Source organism: Felis catus, chromosome F2 (genome assembly GCF_018350175.1).
Source record: "Felis catus isolate Fca126 chromosome F2, F.catus_Fca126_mat1.0, whole genome shotgun sequence".
In the NCBI taxonomy this organism is placed as follows: domain Eukaryota; kingdom Metazoa; phylum Chordata; class Mammalia; order Carnivora; family Felidae; genus Felis; species Felis catus.
Genome location: NC_058385.1, coordinates 26,440,001 through 26,466,658, shown reverse-complemented (window position 1 = coordinate 26,466,658; position 26,658 = coordinate 26,440,001). Strand labels below are relative to the sequence as shown.

The window sequence follows — 26,658 nt, the reverse complement described above, 5'->3', positions numbered from 1 at the left end:
TATGGGACCTTCCCTTTGAAAATCACTTCAGTAAGACAAACAGAAGACATCTTGCACAGGGTCTCTATCCCTACTGCTCACCTCAGATGTTGTCTCTGATGGAAAAAAAAATCTTACAAAAGGACAAAACTGGAAAGGCAGATTGGTGGACAAATACATGTTTTCCACTGCTAGGCAGCTGATATTAATGATAGTTATATAAAGTAGGTCTCTGGTTCTTCTTATTTTGAAATGAGAACTTTTATTGAGAGTATACTGCCTTGTTTCTACACTTGCATATTGAGATAAGAAGGTAATTTAACTTATTCTTTATCCATCAGGTGTTAAACAATAGACTATATCTTTATATGATTGAAAGGAATGCACAATCATCTAGAGATCCTAGACTTACAGCTGAATTCAGAAAGATGTTTTAGGTTGTATTACTTGGGGGAAGGTGTGAATGCATTTTTGTTAGCAAAGAACATTTTTGCATGTGTTTATACATGGAAAAGAATATGCACAGACCGCTATATATGTGTCTATTTGTTTCCTAGTAACCACTTCCTGGGTATTCCAATAACAATAGCTGGATTTTGCCACAGGGTAACTCCCCCTTCTCATTTCCTGTTATATCCTTTGAAAGGGATTCAACTACAGTGACCACACTCCTGGCTACAGGAATGTGAAGATAAACCAATTAGATCCAATGGTAGAAGAGGAAATGTATACTGAGGTTTCTGGGTCAGAGAAAATCATCCTTTATTTTAGGATGCCCTAAGAGCTACTAGGAAGGTCCCTTTTGTTTGAATTGAGCTTATAAATGTGAAGACTGGAGAGGCTTCAGACACTTGCAAACCACATAGAGAGGGTTAAGAACTACACAGAGAGCTACCACCTGAATTCATGAGGCAAACCCTGCACAGGCAGAATACAGAGAGGGAGAGAAACTGGGTTTCCAGTACCCTACAAGGGCCACCAAATCAAGCCACATTTGAAACTGAGTTTACTTCTAGGATTTTCACTTTGTGAGCTAATAAGTTCCTTTTTATAATTGAAGTCACTCTAAATTGGATTTTGATCATTTGCAACAAAAGAATATCAACTGCTTCACTTGCCATTAGATATTCCAGAGGTAGTAAGAGTAAAAATGTGTGGAAGGAGCAAAATTGTCATCAATCTGGGACATAACAGCACCCTCAATGAGAGCAACGTTCTGGTTTCTTGATTCATCCTCCCTTCTCCTAATAAGGCTTACTAAAAAGTTACTGATGAGCTCAGTCTGCTATCTTCCCCTTTTTCATCACACCTCTGCTCCTGAACCACAGATCAAACCTAAGTGGAAAAGAGACAGCCTTGGTGAGTATGTGCACTGGGTAGGAGTGAGGGGAGTGTGAGTAGACATGGCCCTGATCTGCATAACTTCTGATTGTCAAAGCATTTCTATCTTTATATGTTTATATATTTGATGTCCAATTAAAATTCACTTACAAAAGCATTTGGTTCTTTATAATATGAAAGAGAATTTTAGAGTAAAACTTACGAAAACTACTGTGTGCGAATTCTGTAACTTTTTCACATCTAAACACTTGAAATCTATAAGCCCAGGACACCGAAGGATGAACTAACAGGTTGATGGGTTTGGACATGTTGGGGATGTGAACGAGGCTGTAAAATTACACAAGTTACACAAAAATTTGTAAAATTACACAAAATTACACCTGGGCTTTAGTGACAGAGCATCCACATTCTGTTCTCATTGCCTCATCTCTGGAATTGCTTTGACTTAGCAACTGCCTCTTAGGAAAATTTTCTTCTTACGATGTAATTCATCAGTTGAGAACCAACTTGAGGATACTTGCTGGGGAGACACTTGAAATCGATACAAGAGCTTTAACAAGTCAAGCTTAACTTCTCCATAGCCCCTCTCTTAGCCCTGAATTAGAATGGATTTTGGAACTTTCAATTTATCATTGACTACTGAGGCACCAAAAATATACTGAGGCACCAACCTCATTAGAACTGTAGAATCCACATAAACCTTCACTGGAGTTTAAATACAACAAATAAAAGACTTGAAGTTGGAAAAATTATTTCCCTATAACAGAATCTTTGGATTACATTTCCTAAGGGTTCTGTCGCCTTCCAGTATCTGTGAAGATCTGTGAAGATCTTCCTAGTGCCCATTCATGGGTGCTCCCAGGCCATAATATGTGTAGTTCAATGCCAAGCTGAAGCTGTCACATACAGCCAGAGTTGTTACCTTAAGCTAACTGTGTGGTCTTTACTTTTGCTAAGGCCTTTTTCCACTGACATTTGTTGGTAACCAAGGCCTGAACTTTTCCTACAACTTGGGGGACTAATAGCATGGCTGAACTCCTTCCAGATCTTTGCTTAAGGTCAGCCCCTGGCTGAGCCTCTCATTCACTATCCTAAGGCCAGGACTATTTTGAGGCCATGAGAACGTTAATTAAAATCCAGTAAGTGCAGCTTTTCTTCTATAGAAACAGCAAAGAATCTGGGCTCCTGGGTGGCTCAGTCGGTTAAGATCTGGCTTTGGCTCAGGTCATGATCGCATGGTTCATGGGTTCCAGCCCTGCGTCAGGCTCTGTGATGACAGCTCAGAGCCTGGATGGAGCCTGCTTTGGATTCTGTGTCTCCCTCTCTCTCTGCCCTCCCCCACTCACACTCTGTCTCTGTCTCTCAAAAAAAAAAAATGAATAAACATTAAATTTTTTTGAAAAAATAAATAAATAAAAGAAACAGCAAAGAATCTATATTAAAAAAAAAAGCTTTTCACCTATGTCACAGTCCTCTCTGTAGCCTAAATAATATAAAGCTTAATACTCAAACCAACCCAGAAGCCCATGCATTGCCAATGTCCAAATGCCCTGCTTACATGCTGATGTCCAGAGTCCAAAGCCAAAGCCATGAACCTGGCCCCAGGCAGAAATTCTATTGATTATGTAGATTTTGCCCTCCAAATGCCCCAAAACTCTCAACTGAACTAACAGCTCTCTTTCTTCGGATACTGCAGGTCCTCCATTAATCACAGGGTTACTGCAGTATGTAAATTATAACATGGACAAATAGAAGACAATTTTTCCCCAAGAGTAGCATGCTTCCAGAGAGTGGAAAAGAAAAGGAGTTGTGTATGCATGTAGATTCTCCTTCCAAACCTACCAATCTTCCTCCCCTGGGAAGGAGTGAGAAGACATGGAGTGAGTTCAGGTGTGTTAGCTCCTAGAATCACTATGCATTGAATACCTCCACAGTATGAGGAAAATGACTTTCTACTAGTTGGGCATAGTAAAAATTAGTTTTAATTCTTCCACTTTCAGGTCTTACTGGTTTAGTGTTTGGGATATTGTAGTGGCATAATGAAATTTGTCAAAATGAATAACTCATGATTTTTATTTTTATTTACTTATTTATTTCAATCCATACATTTTTAAATGAATATTTTATAGATCACAGAAAAAAAGTCAGTAACCAAGAAGTCATTCAAAATTCAGTTCTGTTATAAAAGAATATATAGCAATCTCTGGGTCTCTTAGTAGCAAGATTACAAATTATTTTTATTTTCTCCTATACATGTTTATAAACTCAAAGAATGTACATAAACATAATATTTAAACATTGTGTATATGATATATGTAATATTAAATATTTAAATATGTATACACATCCTCTGAATGTATAAATATGTAAATAAGTATTATAGTTTATAAATTATATATAAAATATATATTTATATTTTATAAAAAATTTTATAAAGATTTTATATTTTATAGTTTTATATATTTAGATATGATTAGGTATAACTTCCCATAAGGATAATTGTTTTTTTTAAATTAATATCTTTCCTGGCAAAGGTTCTCAGATCTGTCAATAGAGTAGTATTTAAAATGAAACATACAGGGGCACCTGGGTGCCTCAGTCGGTTAAGCATCTGACTCCCTTGGTTTTGGATCAGGTCATGATCTTGCAGTCTGTGAGTTCAACCCTTGCATTGGGATCTGTGCTGACAGTACAGAGTCTGCTTGGGATTCTCTCCCTCTCTCTCTCTCTCTCTCTCTCTCTCTCTCTCTGTCCCTCGCCCATGCGCTCACTCGTTCTCTCTCTCTCTCTCTCTCTCAAAATAAATAAATAACTAAAAAAGAAAAAAATGAAATGAAACCTACTAACTAGATGAATGCCAAGGAGGGAAATAGCTTACATAATCCACCCAGCAGCAGTAGTACACTCACATATTCCTTTTACTTCTTTATTTTAATGGTAGTTCCCGATGTTGAGCCTCAGGGCATGCCAACAAAATTTAAGATACACAATTAAAAGTGAAATGCTATTCAAAAGTTTTAGTTATACTGATAACTTTTTCTCTTTCCTCATAAAAACATTGACAAACATGCAATATAAGAAATCCTTGCCTCACTGGCTGAGAAAATTATAACATGCTTGCGTTGACTATATGAATGAAATATGTATATAAATGGTACATACACACACATACACACACCTCTCTGAACGCTGTGCCATGTAATTTTTTGAACTCAATATTTCAAAAATCATAGAATCAAAGTATTTCCAGTTATATATCAAGTGGTACACTTTTTAAGAGCCTCTTCATGTTCAAACTCTTTTATTTTATAACTATGCCACTTTCAAAGTTATGAAAATGAAATCCTATATGTTTTAACATACATGCAAAGCCAATATTGAGACTAGTAGCTGTAGTAGAGTTGAGATGGCAACAAGTTGTTGCCGTTTTCATTGAGAGATAGCATCAAATTCTCTTTTCCTTGAAACCAAGTTGACCTTAATGACATCCTAAACCAATGGAATGTGTTGAACGTGACATTCTCAGACTTAGAACACTCTTTCTGAAACTTCTGAGCTTCCCGATAGGAAACGTGATGACCTCAGACTGTCAGGGTGCAGAGACCACATGCAGAGTCAATAACCCAGCAGAATCTGCTCTTCCAGTCCTCATTGCCAAGGCAGAGGACAAATGAGTGAAGCCATGTTGGACCTTCCTGATAAGCTTATCCATCAGTTGGATCCTACTCACTAATATTCACGATGTCACAGGAAATAAAAGAATTTCCAAAAAAAAAAATCCCAGTTGATATCTGCCTGAATTCCTGATTCACAGTATCATAAAACATGACAAAATAACCGTTTTAAACCACTGTATTTTGGCATGTTTGCTACTCAACTATAAATAACTGGCATAGGTTCCTAGATATGATCCTCATGAGAAGGCATGAAAGTTGTGTTTATTGTCAGTGAAATTGTCTAAATGATTTTATTAACCCTCTGCTCTACACCAATGAAAGTTTTTCTCAAGTTTTTCTTTTCCTTTTCTGACCTGACATAATTAATGGATGATTTTCACATGCTCAAAGACTGCCATTAGTATCATTGCTTGTTTGGTCTGCCTCATATCTAATTTAGATTGTGGCTTGTGGGTAAGTCCCAATGCACTTGTTATACCTCAGTTCCTTTCTCTTTCTCTTCTCATGATAACCATTGTGTCTAAACCATTGTTGATAAACCCGTACTCTAAGCTACAAAAAATGTCATAGACATACACAGAAATTGAAATAAGGTCACGAGCATTAGACAAAATAATAATACAAATAAAACAATTCCTAAACATCTATAATCATAACCCACTTCTACAACCTGATTCAAATGACTCAGTTTCTAATCTTGGAAACATTAAAGGCCAGGAAACATAAATATTTATTATAATCTGCCAATATATTTAATATAATTCTTTACATTTTACTTATTTTAAGCAGATATCTGCTTTATATACTTCAAAATTTGTGAAACAAATTTTGGCAACTTAATTTTTTCACTCATACACCTGCCTAGGTTTTTACACTTCATCAATTGAAAATGAATATATTAAAGTATTCACTATTATTATTGAACTTGATTACTTTATTTACGTTGGTTTAGTACATCTTTTACACTGTTTTCATCCTTAGTCTTTCCAAAATACCTCATACCTTTGTCTGTCAATGGCACTATATATTTTAAATGTTTTTATTTTATTTAACGTTCATAATAAACATATGAATTCACAGCCATTTTGTAAATGAGAACAATGAAAATTTAAAAGGATAGGACATTTTCTGAGTGACTTAGCTTCTTAGACATGATTTGAAAGTATATCCCTCTTGGCTGGGCTCTTAAGCACAATTATCACTACTGGCACTCAAAACCAATATATTTCACTTTACCCTGGTATCATACTTCAGTTTTTTAGTAAGCATCTGATATGGCAGAAGAGATGGTGTGGATATCTATCTTTTCAGAAGTCACCTCCAGTTTTTAAAAGTCACAATCTTTAAGTTCCGGTCACTCTGAACAAAGTTAGTTCCATGTGTGCCAAAATAATTCCAGTTTGCCAAAGTGATATACTTTTTCTTGCCCTCTTGTCTTTTTTCATGCTACTCCTTCTGTTTGCATTGACCTTTGCATATTCTTGCCCGTGAAAAATTGCTACATTAAGTTGCACACTTAGCTTAGAAATGACCTCTTTCTCTGATCTCCACAACCTAAGGCAATTGGTATCTCTCTACTTCCCACACACTTCATTCTTTTCCCCTATAAACTGGATATAGTAGCACACCCTAATTTATACGTGGATGTTAATATTAAATGAGATGAAGTATGATGAACTCCTATAATACTTATATTCTTAGAACAGGATGTATTGACCATATATTCTCTCAAAATATATATTCCTTAATACATCTTCAAACCTGTCAACATGCACAGCAGCTACTTAAATATAAATGACCACTGATAAATATGAATACTGTATTTTTTATGACAATGGAAAGCTAGAGAAGGCTGACAGTCATTACAGCATTTGCCTCTTGAAAGCAAAAGTGACAAAGAAAATATTTTGGTTAAAGGTTTTTAACTGTTCTTTAAAAAAAGAAGAAAAATAGAAATGAGAAGTCATAGATTTCTTATGTATTTAGGTCTTGTACAACCATAAATTTAAAGTGTTTTTTCACTTTAATTACAACCAAAACCATATACTGGTTTAAAGTATAAACCATATACTTTAAAGCAAATATAACATTGCAAATGATGCTTTTTGACAGAAGTTAAATATCTTTACACAGTATGATAATGGTATACATATGTATTAGTCAGGGTTCCCCAGAGAAACAGAACCAACAGGAGATTAGATGATATAGATAGATGATATAGATGATAGATAAATAGATAGATGATGATGATGATAGATAGATAGATAGATAGATAGATAGATAGAAATACAGATAGAGATAGAGATAAAGATAGATACAGATATAGATATAGATTTATTATAGGGAAATGATTCATGTGATTATAGAGACTGAGAAGTCCCAAGGCGTTGGTCAGCAAACTCGAGCCAGGAGGGCTGATTGAGTAGTTCGAGCCCAAATCTAAAGGCTTAAAAAGCAGGAGAGCTGATATGTTAGTTCAGGTCAAAAAGCTGGAAGGAAAGAGACCCAAGATGAGTCAATGTTTCAATCTGAGTTCAAAGCAAGAAAAAGACCAATGTCCTAGCTGAAGCTATCAGGCGCCAGGACTTTCCTCTTACTTAGCCTTTTTGTTCTACTCAGGCCATCAATGGAGTGGATGAGACCCACTTACCAGGGAGAGCAATCTGATTTATTCAGTCTACCAATTCAAATGTTACTCTCACCCAGAAACACTTTCAGATACAACTAGAATAATGGTAGACCAAATGTTTGGGGGCCCTGTGGCCTAGTTTAGTTGACACACAAAATTAACCATCACATATTCCTATCACTGTAATATATTCAAACTATTCTAAAAACAAAACAAAACAATCAGCTTTTCTTTTCTCACATATCATCATTTATACATTAACTTTGCTATAGTTCTTTTCACTTAGCCATTGGCTATTGGAGTAAAACTAATTATAGTCAATGAGATTAATTTCTGTGCCTGAGTTTTTATATGAGTGTTCAATATGAGAGCATTCTACTACTAAAATACTATTCAACTTTCCAGAATATGCATATACTTTTAACTATGCATATAAATGTCATACATTTATATTCTTTATAAAAAGAACAAAATGGAAGAAAAATATCATAGAAAATATCATAGGTGATATCCTGAACCCAAGAGATACATAGAATGCAATTTAAGAAGTAAGCGATTAAGTATGTACAGAGTATTAAGTATGTTAGAAAGTCCTCGGAATTAAATATATATATACATACATGTACAAAAAATATGTACATATAGGCATGACAAAACAAATAAGCAGGAGCTAAAGACATTCTTTTTATAAAAGGAAATTTGGAAAAAAATGAAACAAATTATTCCATCACAAACGTATTTTAGTATCAAAAAAATTTATTCCATCAGTTTTTCCCTTTCTTCACCCTACTTTATCCTTTGCCAGTCAACAAATTAAAAACTATTTCTTACAAACCAATGCTCTACATTATCCACACACACACACACACACACACACACACAAATTCACTATAGATAATGGATGAAAAGAGATAGAGATGATGAAAGAAAGAAAGAAAGAAAGAAAGAAAGAAAGAAAGAAAGACAAAAAGAAAGAAAGAAAGATGACAGTAGATGATAGACGATAGGCAGACATAGACAAAATGGGTAGATAACAGATGGATTTCTAGCAAAAGACTTTTTCTAATAATTGTTTAGAGACAAACCATTAGAATAAGGAATTAACTATTTTATTTTAGATAGTATGGGGACAAGTAAATTTTTATTTCTTAAAATTTTCTCCTGCAGGTAGAAGCCCTCCTCCTCTTTGTCCTGTTTCTCCTTCTGATACACTAGTTCACTTATCACCACCCTCACTGTTCTTTTCTAAGCTCACTTCAGCCATGTCTGAGCCAATTAAGGAGGCTCTCAGCATTGCATTCATACTTTTTGAGTGATCTTTGAAAATAGATGTGGGCTCTTTAAATATGTTTTCCTTTGCCAGCTGCCCCTGAAGTTTGGCCACTGGAAGGTCTAGAGAGGAAAGGGTTTTTTGCTTCCTGATTTCAGTGTGCCCACTTGGCTGGCTCCTGCAATCCCAGCTTCTTTTTTTTTTAAGTTTTTTTTAATGTTTATTTATGTTTGACAGAGAGAGAGACAGAGCATGAGTGGGGGAGAGGCAGAAAGAGAGGGAGACACAGAATCCGAAGCAGGCTCCAGGCTCTGAGCTGTCAGCACAGATCCCAATGTGGGGCTCGAATTTACAGACCGCGAGATCATGACCTGAGCCGAAGTCAGATGCTCAACTGACTGAGCCACCCAGGCGCCCCGATCCTGCAATCCCAGCTTCTTTAGCACCAGGCTCCTGTAGGGCCTGGCTGGCAGAAGCTGGCCAGCAGCTTTTCCCTCCCTCCTAGCCCTTTAGGTGAATTTATGGCAGACTGCTTCTGGTGAAATCCCTCCTGTTCACAGCTTTCTCCTACAACTCGAGGCTGATTTCCATCAGTTTCAAAGGTCAGCCTCTGGCAAATTCTACCACCAGCAGGGCACTACAGTGACTTCTCTGCTGTCCAGTGAACTATAGTCAGACTTTCTCCACGAAGGTCTGGATTTCAGCCTTGAGGAGATAGTGGCATTTACTTGAATGTTTTGTCTCCGCCCTAGGAGTAAAGGCTTATATATATTTAGTATAGTATAGTATAATATTATTGTATTATTATGGCCTAAATTGTGGTTCCTCAAAACCTGTATGTTGAAGTCCTAACCCACAGTACCTCAGAATGTGACTATATGTGGAGATAGAGCCCTTAAAGGGGTAATTAAGTTAAAATGAAGCTCTTAGAGCCCCAGTACTCATACGAGGAGGAAATGTGGATACAGAAACATAAGGGATTCATACACACAGAAGAAAGACTAAGTGAGGACACAGGGTAAAGCCAACCAACTAAAAGCCAAGGAACATGGCCTCAGGAGGAGGCCAAACCTACCAACACCTTGATCTCAGACTTTCAGCCTCCAGAACCATGAGAAAAACAAAATCCGTTGTTTAAGCCACCTAGTCTGTGGTATTTTATAATAGTAGTCCTAGCAAGCTAATGCAGATATAATCTCCTATTGCATTCCTTATAATTGCTACATTCTTTAGAGTTCTCATTAATTCTTACTAGCCAATCCCTCCTTATTCCAATCCCTTGTTATAGTTTAATAATTTTCTATATTAGGTGCACCTGGGTGTCTCAGTTGGTTATGCCTCCAACTCTTGATTTTGGCTCTGGTCACGATCTCCTGTTGGTGGGATTGAGCTCCCTATCAGGGCTCTGCGCTGACAGTGCTGTACCTGCATGGGTTCTCTCTCTCCCTCTCTCTCTGCCCCACCCCTACTCACACAGGATCGCTCTCTCTCACTCTCAAAATGAATAAATAAACATTAAAAAAAATAATTTTCTATATGAAACTTTCCTTGTTCAAATTACTGTGTTGTTTCTCTCTCCCTTAATTGGACCCAGACTGATGCAATATTCTAGCAAACACAATTTATCGAACTCCCTAAATCACATAATGCCACCAGAGTGAAAATGAAAAGATGATCAAAATTTCTGAAATTTTCTTTATAACCATATCAAGAACCTCAGAAACAAGAGAAAAATTTTCTTAGATATATCACATCTTTATTATTCATATAAACCCACTTTTTCCATTTACATATATGTATCTTTATCACAACTTTTGTTTTATTGCAAATATGTCCTTTTTTAATTTAAAAATACCTAGTTTACATTTTTCTATCTTGTACCCACCAAACATTAGAGACATTATCAAATAACCTGGTGAAAAAAAGAACAGTTATAGCTATAACATTTCTATTAAGAAGTTAGATTATAGGGGTGCTTGGTTGGCTCAGTCAGTTAAGTGTCTGACTCTTGATTTCAGGTCAGGATCTCACAGTTTTGAGACTGAGCCCTGCATAAGGCTCTGCACTGGGTGTAGAGCCTGCTTAAGATTTTCTCTCTCTCTCTCTCTCTCTCTCTCTCTCTCTCTCTCTTCCTCTGTCCCTCCCCTGTGTGCTCCCTCTCTCTCAAAAACTAAATAATTTTTTTAAAAATTAAAATTAAGCTAAGAAGTTAGATTTTAATATACATCTCTTGTCATTCATGATTAAGTCATTTATTAAATTCCCATTGTTGTCCTGTGTATTTGGATAAAAATGTGTATTAAGGGTAATGCATACAGTTCCTATTATAGCTAATACGTAAATAAATTATTATGATGCAAATGAGAACAGTACTCTGGTTTGAATAAAATTTTATGGAGAATAGAGAGATTAGTTCATACTGGTATGGTCTGGTAAGACCAGAGCCACAGCAGAGGTAGTATGTGAATTTACTCCTAAACTCTCAGTAATATATTACCAAAGTGGGAAGACATAGGGAAAGGAAGCATTAACTAATAGAAAATATTTTTAAAATGTGCCAAATACTAGCATTAGTGAAAAATCAAGTATGAATAGGTCTCCTGATTGGCAGTGTGAAGAAGATAAGTGAAAATAAAGTATAAAATATACATATGAATTCAAGCTTTTTGTTCTATCAATATTATAGTAGAAAAGATTTCAAGTTTTGCTCACATTGTGTTGTATTTGGAAGTGTGGTATTCGCTAAATAACCACATTCTCAAGGCTGTTGGAGAATAAATAATATTAACAATAGAAGGCTGTACCTTGGTATGAAAAAGCAATTTTTCGTGCTCACAAAGCACTCCTTCAGTTGATTTAGGAGATAATTCCTAAATTCCACTGGAAACAGAATTTCTCTCTTTACATCCATTCCTTCAGATCTTCTTTTGTTTGTTTTGCTTTGTTCTGTGGTTTTAGTTGACAAATATTTAATAAATGTCACATGGACTCTGGTACTGGAGATAGAGGTGTTAACAAGATAACAGTCCTATCCTTGTGGAGTTTATAATCTAGAAGAGAAGAGAGCGCTTTAACAATTACAAATATGTGAATGCTACTAGCAAACATGGGGTGCTAAGCATACTAAATCTTAGTTCCTTAATTCCTTCCCTCCCATATGACTAATTTACTCCTAAAGTCCAAAAGTCACTACATAATCATTGAATTCCACTTCTGGTCAAAATAGAATAATAGAAAACTGTCCTACAGAATTTGCCACATTCTAGAATTCGGTAATTGAATCCCTGAGTGGTTAACACTTTTATCTGAGATCTGTAATTTCTTTTAATGGCAATTAGATCTAGAGGCTATTTGTTCCTTTAATTAGTTATTTATTTGCACAATATTTTACAGATGGTAGCAAATACTTCCTATCGTATCATACTCGAAGGCCCATAATGGCTTGTTGTTTCTTTTTATTTTATGTTAAGATTGGTCATTTAGCCTAAGTTTAAAGTTTCTCATCAGATTTTTATCTAAGAATTGTCTCAGCCTTTGATGATCATTATCTAAATACATTGTCTTATTAGGGATTATAAAATGGTCATATTCTATGATTTTTCTTCATTTATTAGCTGGCATTCTTTTATTAAATATTTTCCACAGTCAATAATTTGATTTTGTTTAGGCAGTATTTTATAGGAATAAAGAAGAACTATTTTATTCTCTCCTTTTATTTACAAGTATTCAGATAATGAGTTAATCTCCTAGCAATCTCCAAGAGTAACCAACGAGGGTTTCTTGTAATGAATCATGGGATAGATTTTAGTATTTTTCTGTCTTTCAATAAACTGCAGTTACTTTTATTTTTATGCTCAATTTGTACCATTTTTTGGCCAGAGAAAAGCCCTTTCAACTTGGCTTCCATCCTTTTTTTTCCTCAGAAGAAAGGAAAACATTTTCTTTTATCTTTTAGTATTTTTTTAATATTTATTTATTTGAGAGAGAGAGAGAGAGCATGAGCAGGAGAGGGACAGAGAAAGAGAGAGAGAGAGAGAGAGAGAGAGAGAGAGAGAATCTGAGGTGGGCTTCTGGCTGACTGCAGAGAACCTGATGCAGGACTAGAACTCACAAATGTTAGACCATGACCTGAGCTAAAGTCAGATGCCTAACTGACTGAGCCACCAAAGCGCCCCTATCTTTCAGTATTTTTAGAAGAAATTTTATTTCCAGCATTTTGAACAGGGGTCCATATTTTGGGGTTTTTTGTTTATTTGTTTCATCAAGATTTTATTTAAATTACAATTAGTTAACATACAGTGTAATATTAGTTTCAGGTTTAGAATTTAGTGATTCATCATTTACATACATCATTACATTACATTTATATTCATCATTTACATTACATCATTTACATACAATACCCAGTGCTCATCACAAGTGAATTCCTTACCACCTATCACCTATGGGTTTTTCATACATGGCTTTTATTATGTTGAGGTATATTCCCTCTAAAAAAACTTTGTTGAGGGTTTTTTATCATGAATGGATGTTGTACTTTGTCGAGTATAGTTCTTATTATTTCTCTTACTGATGCACATTGATTGGTTTGCAAATATTGAATTCCCCTCGCAGCCCAGGGCTAAATCTCACTTGATCATAGTGAGTGATTTTTTTTAATGTATTGTTGGATTAGGTTTGCTAGTATTTTGTTGAGCATTTTTATATCAATGTTCATCAGATATTGGCCTGTAGTTTTCTTTTTTCATGGTGTCTTTATCTGATTTTGGTATCAGGGTAATGCTGGGCTCATAGAATGAATTTGGAAGTTTTCTTTCTTCTATTTTTTAATAATTCTGAGAAGAATATGTATTAACTCTTCTTTAAGTGTTTGGTAGAATTTGCCTGTGAAGCCATCTCGTCCCGGACTTTTGGTTGGTGGGAGTTTTTTGATCAGTAATTTAATTTCTTTGCTAGTAATCTGAGTGTTCAAATTTTCCATTTTTTCCTGTTTCAGTTTTGGTAGTTTATGTTTCTAGGAACTTATCCATTTCTTCAAGGTTGTCTAAATTGTTGCCATGTCGTTTTTCATAATATTCTCTTATGATTGTTTGTATTTCTGTGATGTTGGTTGTGATCTCTCCTCTCTCACTTGTGATTTTATTTATTTGGGTCTTTCTCTCTTTTCTCTTTCTTTCTTAATAAGTCTAACTAGAGTTTTATCAATTTTATTGATTTTCTTTCAAGAACCAGCTCCTGGGGTGCCTGGGTGGCTCAGTCGGTTAAGCGTCCAACTTTAGCTCAGGTCATGATCTCACAGATTTGTGAGTTCAAGCCCCACGTCAAGCTCTGTGCTGACAGCTCAGAGCCTGGAGCCTGCTTCAGATTCTATGTCTCCCTCTCTCTCTGCCCTACCCCTGCTCATGCTCTGTCTCTGTCTAAAAAATAAATAAACACTAAAAAAAGCCAGTTCCTGGTTTCATTGATCTGTTCTACTGTTTTTTTTTAAGTTTCTATATAATTTATTTGTGATCTAATGTTTATATTTTCTTCCTTCTGCTAATTTTAGGTTTGTTTCTTGTTCTTCTTCTAGCTCCTCTGAGTATAAGGTTAGGTTGTTTGAGATGTTTCTCGTTTTTGAGGTAGACCTGTATTGCTATATACTTCCCTTTTATGACTACTTTTGTTGCATCCCAAAGATTCTTGGCTGTCGTGTTTTCATTTTTGTTTATCTTAATGTACTTTTCATTCCTTCTTTTATTTATTGGTTGAACTATTCATTGTTCAGTAGCATGTTGTTTAATCCATGTATTTATGGTATTTCCAGATGTTTTCTTGTGGTTCACTTTTAGTTTTAAAGTGTTGTGGTCAGAAAAAGTGACTTCAATCTTTTTGAATTTGTTGAGGTTTTCTTTGTGGCATAATCTGTGATCTATTTTAGAGAATGTTCCATATGCACTTGAGAAGAATGTGTATTTTTAGGATGGAATGTTCTGAATAACTGTAAAATCCATGTGGTCTATTGTGTCATTCAAAGGCATTATTTTCTTGTTGATTTTCTGTTTAGATGATCTATCCATTGATGTAAGTGGGGTGTTAAAGTCCCCTACCATTATTATACTGTTATCGATTAGTTCCTTTATTTAACAGTTCACTATTGACTGTTGTATGTATTTGGGTGCCTCTATGTTGGGTGCAAAAATATTTACACTTGTTATATCTTCTTGTTGGATTGTCCCCTCTATTATTATGTAGTGTCCTTCTTTTTCTCTTGTTACAGTCTTTGTTTTAAAGTCAACTTTGCCTGATATGGTTATTGTTATTCTGACTTTCACTTCACATCCATTTGCATGATAGATTTCTCCATCCCCTCACTTTTAATCTATTAAATGAATCTCTTTGCAACACACACATCTTCTTTCTCAGATGAAAGTTTGCATAGTCCGGGGCACCTGGGTGGCTCAGTCTGTTAAGTGTCCAACTTCGGCTCAGGTCATGATCTAACGGTTTGTAAGTTCCAGCCCCATGTCAGGCTTTGTGCTGACAGTTCAGAACCTGGAAACTGCTTCAGACTCTGTGTCTTCCTCTCTCTCTGACCCTCCCCTGCTCATGTCTGCCTCTCTCTCTCTCTCTCTCTCTCTCTCTCTCTCTCTCAAAAACAAATAAACATTAAATTTTTTTTAGGGGAGCCTGGGTGGCTCGGTCAGTTAAGCGTCCAACTTCGGCTCAGGTCATGATCTCACGGTCCGTGGGTTCAAGCCCTGCATTGGGCTCTGTGCTGACAGCTCAGAGCCTGGAGCCTGCTTCAGATTCTGTGTCTCCCTCTCTCTCTGACCCTCCCCCGTTCATGCTCTGTCTCTCTCTGTCTCAAAAATAAATAAAATTAAAAAAATTTTTTTTTAAAGTTTGCATATTCTACCCAGTTATCCCTCATTTATTTGTATGTTTGTTTTGCCAAACTATTTATCCTGGAATTCAACTCACAATAGTCTACATAAATGTTACTTGTTCCTTTTTATGGCTTTATCATTGAACAAATGCACTGGAGTTCATTCAAGCAGTCCTGTGTGATGATCTCTGGGGTGAAACATTTATTTTCAATAAATTAAAATTTTCAAAAAAGGTATTTCGATATAAAGCATCTCCTTTTCCTTCCTCCCTACCTGATTAGTTACCATCAATTCAGTTTATTAAAACTAAGTTTCCATTTCTTGAACATGTTCCAGACCTTTACAAGTACCTCTGGGTCTTCTTCCTCTGAATCTCTTCTTATATTTATATGACATTCTATTTATAAACCATTATATAAGACTCACCACCCTGCATTATGCTAATGACTTATCTTCTCTGTTTCAGCTAATAGACTGTGAGAACTTTGAAGTTAGCGTCCTTACCTTCATGTTCTTACTGTGAACCTGGGTCCATTGTTAAAATTGTTGAATAAATGAATTAAAAACAAAAGTGACAAATCCACTTAAAAATTCCTTTAAATAATTCCTACTCTTACATTAAAATGTTAAGGAGTAATATCATTGAAACTAGCATTTATAAGTTCATGATAGAAGAAACTATTGTTATAATTTCAATAGGTTTTTCAATAAAGATATTAAGGCACATTTGTAAATTCTCACAATTCTCAATATCTGACACTTCCAATATTATATTCATTTCTACCCATGTGAAACAGAAAGCTCTTTTCATTAATTAATAGGGAACTACAAATGAAACATTAGCTAGTAACATGTGCTTGGTTAGCCCAAGGCTCTTTCCTCTTGCCGCTGTCAGAGTGCCAGATCCTTTCCAGTCATGAATTTAAAAAAGGAAGGGTTGTAAGAACAATTTGTAGGCTATGCCATAGTTCAGATTTGGCTTTTTTTAGGTTTTATTTTATTTATTTTGAGAGAGATGGGGGTGAGGGCAGAGAGAGAGAGAGAGAGACAGAGAGAATCTCAAGCAGGCTCTGTGTTCTCCTCACAGAGCCCAGTGCAGGGGGTTCAGTCACACAAACTGTGGGATTATGACTTGAACCAAAATCAGAGAGTCAGATGCTTAACTGACTGAGCCACCCTGGTGCCCATAGTTTAAGGTCAGCAAAATACTTTTCTCAACCTGTCTCATTTGCCTTCGAACTTTTCTCTTTTACCTACATGGCTCACAGCACAAACCTGAGATGCTTCCCACTTACAGGTTTCCCCCTTATTTTCTGATGCTTTTCAGAAATGTTTTAAGTGGGTTTCGTGGTCCTCTGTTCTTCATAGGGAAGTTTTAAATTAACTTTTCCCCAGCATGCTAAAGTTGAAAAAAAATACCATCTGTAGGATCATATAATTTCATATCATGCTCATCAAAAACCTAAGTAATGCCAAGGACCTCATATCTTACTCTTACTGCATAATCTTGGTAAAACATATTCTTAATTTAGCATAAGCCATTTATTTACTGTATGAAAATCAATTGTCTCATAAGTTTTCTTTTATTTTGTCTAAATGAATATGTCTACCTCTAATTCAGTTAGTCATGTTTCCTGATTATTAAGCAATATTACTCTTATTTCAAAGACACAAAAATTTTAAATATTTTGTACATCACTACATCACACATTAACTGTTCTCAAGGTGTCAAAGATTAGCATGCATTTTACCATTATTAAATATGATGTAGTTTGTGCCTTTAGCTACCTTCCTCCCTCAATATCGCCACTTAGTATTCACCCTCTTTTCTCTCCACACTAAAATAATTTTAAATAGATTTAAAAGTATAGGTAAATACACATTCTAGTGTTGTATCACAAATATATAATGAAGTCAGGATCTTTAATAGAGGAATATAAATCACATCTATCAAATTAATGTTGTGTGGGTTTCGATAGAATTGTTTCTATAATTGTCAACAAAAAATACTAATAAAGTAACTGCAAACTCTTAGGAGAAACACAGATTACAATTCATGTCACTGGAAATAATAGTATTACTAAATTGCTTAGATACCATTCAAAAATTTAGTATTAAAATATTAAACCTTTTTCTCTAAAAGAGAGGTGAAATTTCAAAATAATATTTAAAAGTCCTAGTACATAGAGAAATATATTGAATAATTTCTCTAAACTAGCTATCTAACTTTTATAAATGATAGCAACTATGCAGATTATAAGCTATTTAAAACATATTAATGTACATAACTTTCCATGTAGTCAGCAGATAACTTATACTAAAGATATGTTAATATTAATATGTCAATTAATAATATAAATATTGATAGTTACATTAGTTTTTATAGGTCAGTTAATATAAATATTTCATTACAAAACACCAGTAAAATGTAGACTATTTCAGAATAATTTTATTTTAGAAGCCTATACTTTATAAATTGCTTTTGCTTTAGTTTGTGGTTATTTTTAATCTCTTTCATATATAATCTAGACACTCTAATAACTTGACATACAGGTTTAACTTCTTATGATTCTATTTACCATATTTCTCTTCATCAAAATTTCAGAGAGACATTATATAATAATTTATGAAGAAAATAAAATCTTATTGATTTAAAAATACATTCACAATTCATAGTACACAGGCAAAATTCTTGAAAAAAATAAAGGCATTTTAATCCTACAATGTGTTTTTACCTATTTTTAATCCTACAATGTGTTTTTACCTATGCATTAAGTGGACTTGATTTCTATATATAAGTCTAAAATCTGAGGATACCTGACCACTATGCAAGAAGGTGTATCCCACCCTAAATGTATAAAAGCCACGTGTAGCTCCTAACCTGGAGCTCTTCCTTGGTTTAATTCAAGTAGGAAAGACTTGCCATCTCTTAGTGCAATCTTTTCTTGGTTGACCTCCCTTTTGCTCTTCTACTAGGATGGCAGACTCGATTCTATCAATTAAATAACCAATTAGTATGTGTTGTATTTTTGGATAAGTCAGAGTCCCAGAAGGAAGCAGATGTCATATTCTAAGTGGGTAACACGAGAAAAGTTTAGTATAGTTAAGAAACATTTACAAAGATGGGGCTGGGAAAAAGGAAAGGAACACAGTAACCAGTTGGTAGCAAGAGAAAGGAAGCCCTATCTATCACTCCTGAGTTTGAAGGTACAAAGTAATGGTTGTTTACCAGAATCCCAAAAGTGTGGCTGCACAGAGACGGACAATTGACAGAAGCTGTGACCTTCAGTAGAGAAGCACAACCAACCCACAACAAACTGTCAGGGGGAATAAATACCCCAACTTCAATCTTTTCTCAGACTCCAACCTTCTCCTCCTCCTCCTCCTTCTTTCTTCTGCTTCTTTCTTCTTCTCCTTCTTCTTCTTCTTCTTCTTCTTCTTCTTCTTCTCCTTCTCCTTCTCCTTCTCCTTCTTCTTCTCCTTCTCCTTCTCTATCTCCTTCTCCTCCTTCTCCTCCTCCTCCTGCTCCTCCCCCTCCTTCTTCCTCTTCCTTTCCTTCTTCTTCTTCTTCTTTTTTTTTTTTGAGAGAACATGCTTATGAGCGGGGAGGGGTAGAGGGAGAGAGAGAATCTTAAGTCTCCATGCCTATCTCTATCACAGAGCCCCATGCAGGACTCTATCTCATGACTGTGAGATCATGACCTCAGCTGAAATCAAAAGCTGGATGCATAACACCTGAGCCACCCAGGCAGCCCATCAAACTTTGATATTCTGTAGATGCTTCCCATTGGTTGAGCACTACCGAGAATCTAAAAGCAAAAGAGGCTTTATGCAACCCAACCCAGTCAGTAGTCAGTACATTTCAGGTATGAAAGAAAGGGACTCAAAGTATTCTGGAGGGACAAATGAAAGGTAAGTAGCATGATATTTTAGTTGATAATTGAAAAATAGCAACCAATAAAAAAATTCACTGGGTTATAAGAACTTTTATAATAATTTTACAATAGAAATATAACCCTGTAAATCTCCTCTAATTTATCATTCTTCATGTACTTATCACCATTTACAATAAAACATATTTTACTGATTTATTTTGTTATTGTCTTTTTGCCCTCACTGGAATGTAAATGCTATAGGGCATAGATTTTTCCGTTTTATTCACTGCTATGTTCCCAGAACCCTGAATATTGCTTGGCTTATAGTAGACACTGAAATAGTTTGGGAATGAATGAAATGGAAAATAAACAGTCATTTTAATGCAAAAACTGTAACTTAATTCAAATTGAAACCTGTTAAGTAAGCACATTCATATGATATAAATACTTCACGTATAAAGGACTGTTTAGGGTTCTTATTCATGTATGAAAACTGCTTTAGTTTTCAAAAGGCATGAAAAAGAAGAGATTTCTTTTACATTTGTATTTCTCCACAAAAATTAATTTTGTGCAGAGAAGAAAATTGGCAGGTGTCTGAGATGTAAGAAACAATAAATTCAGCTGTAGTTAAGTGTCAACTATTACCCTACTCATTTTGCAATAATTAATCTTTTTTTGTCTTCAAGTCCAAAAGATAATAGTATATTTTCTAGCTCTTTTTCAAGTAGCCCTAAATGCTCAAAATAGTGCATGTATTTATTTATTTTTTTAAATGTGCATCCAGATTAGTTAGCATATAGTGCAAAAATGATTTAGTGCATTTATTTTTAAAGAGACCTAGAATATAAATCGATAGATAGGTGTAGGAACCTCTAAACAAAGAAAGCACTATAAAAAATACACTAAAGTAAAATTTGGTATGGCATCTTCTCACATGGCTTTATTTTTGTTATGTATCTGGTATCTGAATGTGCTTATAAGGAAAGAAAAAGGAAAAGACTGATGGTCTTCTAAAATCTTAGAACTCAGAGCAGTTCTGTCACTTGCCAGCTGTTTGACTTTAAGAGTTGTTACACTGTCCCTAGACTTCAGTTTTACTGTCTACACTATGAGATTAATAATATATATTTCTCTGGGTTGTGCAGCTTACAAGGAATAATGTATATCAATCATGCTGGCTTCCCACTACTCTGTTTTGCAAAGCATTTCTTTTGCCCATAAGCTTCTGAGACCTATTCTTTGGTACTTAAGAGCCAAATCATACAAATCTTTAATTACTAATATGCAGAACTTAAGAAACAAAACAGATGAGCATAAGGGAAGAGAAGGAAAAAATAAGATAAAAACAGAGAGGGAAGCAAACCATAAGAGACTCTTAAATACTGAAAACAAACTGAGGGTTGCTGGGAGGGAGGTGATTAGGGCTAAATGAAAGATGGACATCAAGGAGGGTACTTGTTGGGATGAGCACTGGGTGTTACATGTAAGGGAGGAATCACTAATTTCTACCAATACTACACTATATGGTAACTAATTTGCATATTAATAAATAAATAAATAAATAAATAAATAAATAAGACACTAAATTGAAATCAACCAGTCAATGACCAATTCTTAGTTATTCCACATGCACTTTGCCATCTTCCTGAACATTTAGTCAATGTAGTAGGAGCTACTTTTATGTTATCTCCAACTGTAACCTCTAAGCGCAAACATTGAGAGTCTAGGTTATATGAAGTATAGTAATTTAGATATATAGTTTCTACATTTTATCTATATTTTGCCTATCTTCATGCTCTTTCTTCCTTTCCAACTTCAAAAGGTGATAGTAAGGGATGGAATGCCTCGGTTTACTGTTTATAATTTCTTATTAACATTCTGTTATAACAAATAAGTCTTCCATTGCTTTCTTCTCTCAAGAAATGAGAGGTTAAGTCCATGCAATTAGTCTTTCTCAGAACTCTTGGTTAATCCACCATCCGATTCAAAATACTGTTGGATCATGTTTCTATTTCATTATGACTTTGGACTAGAAGAATTGATATGTTAGATCTTTTATACATTTGCTATTTCTTTCAAAACTGTCTGGTTTATTCATATAGTTCCCTATATGTACTCTTCTCAATTTACATAGAGATAAAATATATGCAGAAAATTATGAACAGATGTGTGTTTAATACAACACTGATTTATTTGATAAATATTTATTGAGTGTCTAATATATAAGCCAGAGACTATTTTGATGCTGGGGATACATCAGAAAACAAGCTGACAGAAATCCCTGCCTGTATGAAAATTACAGTCTCATAGAAGTTAGATAATTTTTCACCTCAGCAGAGAAATACATATATATCTTTAACAGACAGAGACCTATGTATCCATCTAGGTCAAGAGAATAATTGATTTGTAAAAGGCATTCTTTCCATACTTATTTTAATAGAGAATATAGACCATGTCAGGGAAGGATTAGGTCCTGATAATTAAGTAGGGCAGAGATTCCTAATCAAAGTAAAATAATCTGTGACCCTGGTTTATTGAATGGTAGCCAAAATCCGTAAAGAGGAACAAGGTAAAAAGAAAAAAGTACAAGCATGCAAGACAAAGTACAGTAGAGGAGTCCTGAATTGAAAATGGGTAACATAATAAAAAACAATCTATGAACTAGATGAGAGCCAAAGTATCTTCACAAAACGTGCTGACCATCATGGAAACTGCCAAACATACCATTATACTTTATTCACTTTTAAAATCCAGTGACTCAAAAGAGGTTGAATAAAGAGAGACAGGGATACATGTACAGGATTTACTAGGATTCTCATTTCCATCATACCATATTGGTCATACCTGGAGGCAGCGGACCTGGTCCATAAAAAGGTCCCCTAACATATAAGGCAGAGAGAACAGTACAACCATGAATGATTATGCCAGATTATTTTTTCCGGGTAAGAAAAATATTTTTGCTATTTTATTCTCCTATATTCATCATTTATTTCATCTTCAATAAACAAGGGTATCCCATACATCCATGCAGCCAATTGAATCACAGCTATGTATAACTTGCACTCTTACTGGATATCATGAACTAGCACATTGAAAGACACACTCCTCATAAACTACACAGAATCCTTTATCTGTGCTTATTTCCAAATGCTTTCTTACTATAAGTACATTATAATTTTGAAGATACCCATACTTTTTTCTTGAAAATAAATGACCAAAAGGTGAGTGCTCATCCACAAAACAATGGAGTCACAACTATAATAAGATGAATCTATTTTATTTCACCAAGTCCTACCAAGAACCAAGAAGAATATAACTGACATGTTTTAAGCTAAAAACAAAATGAATGTTAATATTGCACCATAAAAAACACCCCCTTTTTTTTCTCTTGGGAAACAAAAGGGAAACTTTGCATGTTATGAATCTGAAGCTAAAAATGAAGGAACATGGCTAACCTTTCTAAAACAATTGTCTCTCCTAAGGGTCTGGTTCTGCCTCTGTGATCATATAATTTTCATGTTGTTTTATGCATTCCCTATGGCTGAATCAACTACAATATCATTGCATATTAAAATTTCAACACAGAAACGCACATTTAAATTCTGTGCTTGATATAAAAGTCATGAAGAGACTGGAGGCAAGTTGGAGAAACAACTGAGTTTAATAAAGAGATCAATATAGCTGAGCAGACACATTACAGCCTATTTTCCAAGACTTCTCATACATACACAAAAGGAACAGCAACAACAACAACAACAACAACAACAGTTTCCAGTTTTCTCAGAATGCTTTTAGCGAGAGAGTAGATATCCTCATAAAGTAATAAAACATCATTATTTCTATATCCATCCTATTTTTGAAATAATTTTAATCTGCTTTACAGAGTTTTTGCAGTCCACTAACTCTCAAAAGTAAGAATGCACAATATATAAATTGATACCTAAGAATTCTTCTCATTGATTTGTGCATTTATGTAAATTTCTAATAAAATAAATGAATTTATTATGAATGTCATCTGAAAATTATACTTCAGATAATGGGTAGAGGAAAAAGTCAGTCTTTCAAGTGTATCTATTTTACCTGAGTCTACATACTCACACACATGAAAAAAAGTTACCCTTTCCTCAGAAATTATGTAAAAAGTTATTATTTAAATAGCTGTTCTATTCAAAAATAGATGTCATTCCAAATTGTGACTGCCTCACTTCTTTAACACCAAATCAAGTGTTCACACCACGTGCACGTGCGCGCGCACACACACACACACACACTCACACACACACACAGACATGATGGTGGTTTAAGGTAATTAACATTTTTATTTTATTTATATACTTTAAAACTTTTCAACTGTTCAGCAATTAATCTATAATATTAGAAAAACAAATGCCATCTTAAAAACAAAAGAGAACATTTGATATCATGGCCCCCAAATTCTAAGAGCTTATTTTCCATAATCATAAGAAACATTTCTTTCAAAATGCAACATCAAAGAGAAACTTGGATAGTTGGAAAATTCACTGATTAAGAAGATAGTGACTATTTTAAATGCTTCACTTCCATGCTTACTTATACTTCAAATTAGACATATTTTAAAATAATCCTTTAAAAAGAAGAAAAAGTAATTTAGCCTACTGTTTCTCAAGTGAAAGGATGTAAGTTCCCTTTTAGGGTAGACAAGTATTCCATCCTGAAAAATTACCCAGGGTCAAGTCTGAGAAACAGTGACTAGGAAATTAAATATTGTCACGAATAACTTTCAATTGGGTTTTCTGAAAAATCACAATTTATATTTATAAGTGGTTCTTATTAGCGTTTATAAAAACAAAAATGCAAAATTAAAATATTCTCCCAGAACAATTAGACCTCAGAGAATATATCCACAGATTGTATTGTGGGAAAATATTGAATTGAAGACCTAAAGCTCGTGGTAGGGATTGTCTTTTAATTACAAATCATCTCTTAAGAAGTCTTTGTTACTGATAACATGTTCCTGGAGATACAATCAAAATAAAAATTCTAAACTTTAGAAATGCCCTAGACCTCTGTTTTCCAGAACATGTCTTCAGACTGATTTAGACTATCTGATGAAAATAACTACATTGGATAGCAAGCTAATCTCATTGTAATAACAAGAAAACATTTAAATATTCATATCTGTACTTGCATATGGCCCATGGCAATTTCATAACTATTTATATTTTTTTTAATAATGCATAATTTAGAGCATGCAAAAATATCTCTTGGAACTAGCCTGGGTTTTTTTTGACTATTTAGAATGATATCTAGTAGTTTCATTCCTATACATAATTTTCACTTGCTTGAATTATCTAGATAATTGAAGTCAAAGGTCATTTTTGGTTTCAATATCCAGACAATTTATGCATAGATTCAACTGCTGTTAATTTATAGCAGAGAAATAAAATGTGTTTTTCAAAATGTACAATGACATAGGAGATTCAATCTGTGGCTGTACATGGATCTTAGTGCACTCCCAATACTATTTTGTGAACCTTGATAAACATTGATTGGTGGTCTCACCTACCTGCCACATATGCACTACTTTTTGTTATATGGTAGGAAGAAAGAATTCGTTCAATACCACAAGAAAACCATATACACAACCACTATGCACATACAAAAATGTATTTGTTTAAATTTATACCTAAGCCTACCTTAATTGTCTCATTTCTGCTCTCCTGTCTTTAAATTGCATGCAGATGATTTGTTATATAAAAACCTTTGCATTGTGTTTTTATTACAAAATATGCTGAAAAGATATTCAACATAGCTTTAAGAACTAGAATACTAATTCTTTTTTACAATGCATTGCTGTCAACAGCAATATCAGGGCAGAGCCACACAGAAAATGATTCAACCTCCACAAGCTGCCAGTGTGAATACTATGCACCACATTCATAAATATGAAGACTGAAAGTATCATTATTCAATGTCCCAGAGAAAATGAAAACACGAGATTTTCCAGGATTCCTCCCTTATGTGGAATAATTTAATTTAATTTTATCATATACATTATTTTCTCTTAGCAAAGACCTGTTTAAAATCTTTTGATTTCATAAAACAATTGAATATTGAATCAGCATACAAGAAAATATTCAGATACATTCTTTTTTGCTTTTTTGCATCCCCATTAAAGCACTTATGGCAATCAGAGATACGTGCAAAACAGCAAGCTACAACTTCAGCTCCAATTATCATAATTTGATCATTGTTTTTTAAAAGCCTTAAATAATAATTAAGAATATTTTATAAAATAGTTAATTGTTCTGTATGACAAATTGGGGGATAAAATTTTCTGTAAAGAGAGACTCCATGTATATGTGTATAATAGGAACAGCAGGGCACATAGAAGTCAAAAGGTTATTATTTTTCTAAAAATTACATATTCTCATGCAAAATCTGATAGTCTTTATTGATGGACAATGTCATAAAGCCATCACTGTGTTTATAGACATTTAATTGAAGACAGCATAAAACGATAAACTAAGAAACATGCATGGTTGACTCCTCCAATTCAAACCATAAATCATACTGATGTTCAGACAAGTCGCCCAGACACAAATTCTGATGATAGATGAACCATTTAACTTTGATTTTTGAAAGCAATGAGCTTGCTAGCAATACCTCACACTGACTAATACCACATATGGTCATATAAGAACTCATCAAAAATCCATTTTTCCCTTGTGTGGATGCTAAAATTATCTTCTAAATGATCATTATTAAAAGTATGCAGTGTGTAACATCTTTCTAATGTGCATAGCTGGATTCAATGTCTACTTGCTTCAGTAAGCAATGATTTTATCACTATTTCTGTCTTAAAAATTCTAAAAATAAAATAAAGAGATAAAATAGTGTGTAAAATTAATAAGTGAAAAACAGTGTAAGCAAGTTAATTGAAAAATGTGGAGAAGCAAACATCTTAAATTTCTTAACATATTGCTTATTTTTCGGTGGTAACATATACATCAGAGTACACACAAATCTTGTATCTAAT

General features: G+C 34.4%; 1 long non-coding RNA gene across 1 annotated transcript in view; it reads right to left on the bottom strand.

Annotated features, from left to right (window-relative positions):
• Positions 1-11,039: 11,039 nt before the first annotated feature.
• Positions 11,040-26,658, bottom strand: part of LOC102900087 — a 204,893-nt gene continuing 189,274 nt past the window's right edge. The window contains exon 5 of the long non-coding RNA XR_006592339.1: positions 11,040-11,946. This is a non-coding gene — a long non-coding RNA (uncharacterized LOC102900087). The remainder of the gene's footprint in view (positions 11,947-26,658) is intronic.